The sequence below is a fragment of the Quercus robur genome, chromosome 7 (genome assembly GCF_932294415.1).
Source record: "Quercus robur chromosome 7, dhQueRobu3.1, whole genome shotgun sequence".
NCBI lineage: Eukaryota > Viridiplantae > Streptophyta > Magnoliopsida > Fagales > Fagaceae > Quercus > Quercus robur.
The window spans coordinates 4,625,390-4,631,780 of NC_065540.1; the positions used below are offsets into that span (position 1 = coordinate 4,625,390).

At 33.9% G+C, this 6,391-nt stretch overlaps 1 long non-coding RNA gene across 1 annotated transcript; it reads left to right on the forward strand.

Moving 5' to 3' along the window:
- Positions 1-214: 214 nt before the first annotated feature.
- On the forward strand, positions 215-1,965 carry LOC126691853 (uncharacterized). Its single transcript, XR_007644850.1, has 2 exons — positions 215-490; positions 1,593-1,965. It is a non-coding gene; the product is annotated as an uncharacterized LOC126691853 (long non-coding RNA).
- Positions 1,966-6,391: the final 4,426 nt, after the last annotated feature.

A 6,391-nucleotide genomic window follows, 5' to 3' on the forward strand; every position in this document is an offset into this window, starting at 1 on the left:
AAATGCAAATTTTAAAATTAAAGATCAACAATATGTTTATGCACAAAAGGTAGAATGATCTGACCAAAAATTAAAATATCATTCTAAATAAATCGATAATTGACATAAGTCTTAAGTGTAATTGTGCCAAAAACAAAAATGAATGGATAGTGGGAGCCAGTAAAAGTTTAGATCAGAAAAATAGTATTGTGATTTGTGTGACTCAAATGTAGTCGGTAGGCATACCATGCTTATCTCTCTTTCAAACTTTCACATCACCATTTAATGCCTAATCAGACACCTGGAGGACTTGTAACACGCCACCTCAGCTCCAATCATTTTTTTCTCGTGTGCCCACTTTTTTTTATTTTATTATTTATTATTTTCCCTTCTCTTTTGTGTTCCTTATTTCATTGTGATGGATTATTATCTCTCATTTTCTTTTGCTTCCTTGGTTTGGTTTGAACTTTGAAAGCCTGCGTTTTATTGCGTAGCTCTGGGTTACCAAAAGGTAAGTACCAATTGAATTCAGTGTCTAATTATTTACTATACATAATTTAGAGCTAAATTTCTATTTTGATTTTGATTTTTTTTATTTTTTGGTGCTTTGATTATCTTCGAGAGCTGCTTGGATTGGAAATTTTATTTTATTAATGTTTAATTTTTGGGTTTTGAGGTATATATAGACTTGGAGTGTAACAAGAACGTTGGTTTATCTTTTTGATAACACTGGCTTCCAGCTGAAATGAGTGTGTGTAGTTGAAAACACCTCGACAAAATAAGCCCACAGAAAAGTTCTTCCATTAGATGTACTAATCATGAAAGGTTTTGTTTTCTCTTTTTTTTTTTTTTTTGTTGCTGTTTTTTAATAATGAATATTCCCTTCATGTAAGAATTGTATATAACTTATAGATCTTGATGATTTTGGCATAAGATTAGAAGAAAGAAATGTTGGAGGAATACTAAATACAATCTTGTCAATCTGGATATGCAAGAAACATGGTCAAAGTTGCACTATAGCTATTCATGTAATTAGCACATTGTAGCATGTTATCTAAAATAGGCTATTATTAAGGGGTGAATAACCCAAAAAAATAAAATTTGCACGAGCTTATAGGCTATTTCACTCCCAAAATGGGTTATATGAACAGTGGCTTCTATATTTAGGAAACACTGTTTATTTTCTAAAGTAATTGTTTATTGTTACTGTGTGTTGGTAACTGTGACAAAGTAAAGGAGGGAGTGTTTTGAAAAGTGAGAGAAATAATAAATAAAAAAATTTTAAATAAAATAGGTTTAGAGTAAGGAATTTGGTATAGGTGAAAAGAAAAAATTGATTAGCTAAAACAAGAAAAATAAGCTCTTATTTTAAAATAGGAAGAAATTTTAGGGAAGTTGCTACCGATGCTCTTGCATAAATATTGCCAAAAGCCTATTGCCTCTATAAGAAAAAAAAATTTTAATTATGCAAATATAACCCAAGTATGAAGTGACAAGCTATGATTTCTTTTTTGATTTCATGTTTATGTTGATATATATATTTTTTCCCATATTTATGTTGATATAATTGGAAACTGTTGACTGAGCAATTTGTATCTTTCATGAAAATGCAGAAGTATAGAAAGGAGTGGGCCTGAAAATGGGTTACATAATTGTGATTTCATTGCCAGTGATACTGTTAATTTTGATCATAGCACTTGCATTTTACCTTCTCGGCAGGGCCCGTGGTCGAAGCGAAGCTGTTCCTCAGTATTATGGGCCTCCAGCTCCTCCATTCCAAGCCCAATCTCCGGCCCATGATAAACCACCACAGGTCTAGATTCGTATTTTTAATGTGCTTGTGAAAATTTGGGAGGTCGTAGTACTTAGAAGAGTACTATTTTGTTGTATTTGTGTTATACAACTATTGTAAATTTGTAACGTGCTTGTGTAAAATCATCTATATCAAAAAAATTCAAATATCAATAAAATCAAATATTGTTTCCATTGTATTGCATGCAGGGACGGACCCAGGTGGGGCCCGGCCCCATGGGCCCAAAATTTTTTTTTAGTAGTTTAATTTTTAGTAAAAAATAAAAAATTTAGACTGGGCCCCTTATTTTATAGCTTGGGCCCCTTCAAAATCACGAATCATTAACTCAGCTCATGTAAATCTTAAAAAAAAAAAAAAAAAATGTAAAAAAACAATAGTGTCCTGTGTATTAAGAAATAATAATGTTTTGTGTTTTTTGTTTTTGTTAGTAGATGATTACATCTTAATATATTAAGAAACAATGGTTTTTATGTATTTATTTTGGTTGAAAGTTTCTTAATACTATATAGACGTGTATTTGAAATTTTTTTATTTTTTATTTTTCGCTTATCTCCGGCCCCCTAGCTTGAAATCTTAGGTCCGTCCTTGATTGCATGGCTCTTGTTGTGATAGATTGGTACAAGAAAAATGACAAAAATTAGGAAAAGTTACTTAGGCATCATCGCTTCAAAATTTTTAATTAAATTCGAATACATGGTTACGTAGACCAATAAAATACAAATAATTTTATCTTTTTTAAGGATAATTAACTTTAATACAATTATGTATTTGAATTTAATTGAAGAACATAATGTACCATCCTAAAAAATAAAAAACCGACACATGTATTTTCTTCTAATGTGTTTATATATTAGTACTTGTACCTCAACTCCAAGCCCCATCAACAACTGTATTGGAGAATCTTGGAGGAGATTCCAATTAATGAGATGTAATATAAAATATAAGAACATCATTTTCCGAAAAAGCTTAAACTTATAAGTTTAAAATTTCACTTCTACGTGTATACCTAACAATCTTCACCTCACGTGTAAGTTATTACCTCTCTATAGATTATGAACAAGTTGTACCTACTAGCTCCCTCTTTCCCAATGAGTTTCTTTCTTTCACCGAGACATCTTCTATAAGGATCCAACTATATGATATTACCTACTCACTCAGCATTCGTGTATACCTAACAATCTTCACCTCACGTGTAAGCTATTACCTCTCTATAGATTATGAACAAGTTTTACCTACTAGCTCTCTCTTTCCCAATGAGTTTCTTTCTTTCACCGAGACACTATAAGGATCCAACTATATGATATTACCTACTCACTCAGCATTATTGGTCAATGTGAATCTCTGACTTCATCACTTGTACGTTTACACCCAACATAGAAAATGTTCAAAAATGTAATCTTAGAATTCTGGTTTTATTTCCAAAATACTAATAACAAGAAGGTTGGTTTATCTTTTTGATAACACCGGCTTCTAGCTGAAATATGTGTGTAGTTGAAAACACCTCGACAAAATAAGCCCACATAAAAGTTCTTCAATTAGATGTACTATTCATGAAAGGTTTTGTCTTGTCTTGTCTTTTTTTTTTTTTTTTTTTGCTGTTTTTTAATAATGAATATTACCTTCATGTGTATATAACTTATAGATCTTGATGATTTTGGCATAAGGTTAGAAGAAAGAAATGTTGGAAGAAGACTAAATACAAATACAATCTTGTCAATCTGGATATGCAAGAAACATGGTCAAAGACTCAAAGTTGCACTATAGCTATTCATGTAATTAGCACATTGTAGCATATTATCTAAAATAGGCTATTATTAAGGGGTGAATAACCAAAATCCAAAAAAAAGAAAAAAAAAAAAAGAAAAAACATTTTGCATGAGCTTAGAGCATCCACAGCAGTGGAGTTAAATTTTTAGCAATTTAGCTCCATTAAAAGTTACTTTATCTATTTTACCTACACACATACTGCAGCAGTGGATCTATTTTAGCTTTCAACATAATAAAATAATATAAACGTCACAATAAAATATTATATCTACTACAATAAAATAATATATTCCACTACCAAAAAAAATATTACACCACCAACCTCAATCACCTCTACCGTCAACCACAGGCACAACCACCACCACCACCACCACCACCATCCCCACCGGCGGCAGTCCACAGCAAAAAAAAGAAAAAAAAAAAAAAAGAAAGAAACCCACAACGAGCACAAGCCCACTGCCACAAACACAAATACAAGCCCACTTGCCCACAACAGATCGGAAAACACCACCACCACCACTACCGGCAGTCCACAGCCAAAAAAAAAAAAAAACCCACAACGAGCACAAAAAAAAAAACCCACATCAGAGCTAGCAGTCCCGGTCTATAGTACCGGCTCCAACGGTCATGATCCAGGGTGCCATGTTGGCCAATGAGGCTCTGATAGGCCCACTATTTCCGGCAGAGCAAGAGACGAAAATGCCCTTCTCAACCGCCGTGAAAGCTCCGATTGTGGTGGTGTCTCTGTAATACGGAGCGGACCCACCGCCGAGAGAGAGCGAAAGCATGTCCACGCCGTTGCTTATGGCCTGATCCATACCCGCAAGAATATCGGATCCGAAGCACCCAATGCTCCAACAAACTTTGTAAGCTGCGACGCGCGACCGACTCGCCATTCCAGGCGCCGTGGCCTGAGCGTAGTCGAGAAGAGAAGCGTTCCCCACGGGGGATTCGGCAGCAATGCTGGCCGTGTGGGTCCCATGGCCGTCATTGTCGAGCTGAGGGATGAGAGAGGCCGGCGAGCTAGAGATGGGTGAGGGAGATGAGTGTTTGTCTGTTTGATGATTGAGGGAGATGAGAGTGCACGGCAGTGAAGGAATGAAATAAAAGGATGAAAAAAATAAGATTAGTTTGATTATTTTATTCGGTAGTGGGAGTAAAATTTTTTTTTTTTTTTAGATGAGTGCTACAGTGCACATCTATAGATAGATGTGCACTGTAATGTGCACTGTAGCAAATAAGCTAAATTTTTTACCTATGGCTCCACTGCTGCAGGTTCTTTTTGTTATATTGGTGGAGCTAAAATAGTATTATAGCTTTTTAGCTCCACTGTTGCAAATGGGTTATATGAATAATGGCTTCCTATATTTAGGGAACACTGTTTATTTCCTACACTCTGTTTATTGTTCTTGTGTTTTGGTAACTGTGAGAAAATAAAGTGAGTGTTTTGAAAAGTGTGAGAAATAATAAAGAATGATATTTAAATAAAATAAGGTATAGAATAAGGAATTTGGTATAGATGAAAAGAAAAAAGTGATTAGTTAAAACAAGAAAAATAAGCTCTTAGTTTAAAATAGGAAGAAATCTGATGGAAGTTGTTATCACCTTGATTCACCAGCACCGACTGAAAACGGTTTGACTGCACCAATTCGCCCCCTTCAGGGTTCTGTCGAAAGTTTCTGACATGGTGGTCGGCGGTATCTTTTCAGTACCAACGTCAGACCAGTGTGGCCATCGGTGCTGAGATATGCACACCGTCAAGAATCGAATTGCATTGAATATATTTAAGATATATGCTTGTTTGGATACTGTTTATTTTGTTAAAAATTGATAATATTATAATAAAATAATTTTTAAATATATAAATAATATCGTGAAATTTATTTTTAATAAAATTTTTGATATTTTTAATGAAAATTTTGGTTAAAAAAGAGATTTATGGATCTAAGAACAGTGTAAAAAACTCACAAAAGAAGCCAAAACGAGCATCTGGTACCCTAAAAAAAAAAAAAAAAAAAAAAGGCGCTGGACGTGAACGCAAGCCAAACGGATTTGTGACGCTGTGACTCTCAATAGGCTCAGTTTCTCACAATCTCACCCGCGTGCGAAGTCAAAAAATATAACTTTTAGTGTGTCTTTCAAAAATTAAAAAATGTTAGCGTGTGTCAGTCCTAAAGTTTGAATAATCTCACTCAATCTTATTCAAGTGTTGGCTAAAAAGCTGTCTTGCATTTAAAAAAGAAAAGAAAAAAAGCAGGAGGTTTCTGGAGCTATAGGTCACTGTAAAAGATTTTTTTTTTTCTTGTTTACTCCCAGCCACACACGTACCCTGACTGAGTTGGACTCTAAGGGCCTGTTTGGGTAACCTTTTTTCATCACTCAATTTCCGTCACTCAATTTCCATAACTCATCACTCATCACTCATCACTCATAACTCATCACTCATAACTCATAACTCATCACTCATCACTCATCACTCATTTTTTCACACTCATTTGGCAACATCACTTTTATTTTTATCACTCAATTTTTTCACACTATTCATGGGTCCCACACCTGTCAGCCAGTATAGTAGTTTTTTTTATTTATTTATTTTTATTAATACCCAACTCACCGAAGCTTAAAAAAAAAAAAAAAAAAAATCGAACAGCCAACCCGGGAAAAGAAAAAGAAAAAGAAAAAAAAAAAAAAAGAACAACGCCAACCCAGAAAAGAAAAAAAAAAAAAAAAAAAAAAAAGAAAAAAAAACAACGCCAACCCAGAAGAAAAAAAAAAAAAAAAAAAAAAAAAAAACTGAACGGCCAACCCAGGAAAAGAAAAGGAAAAAAAAAA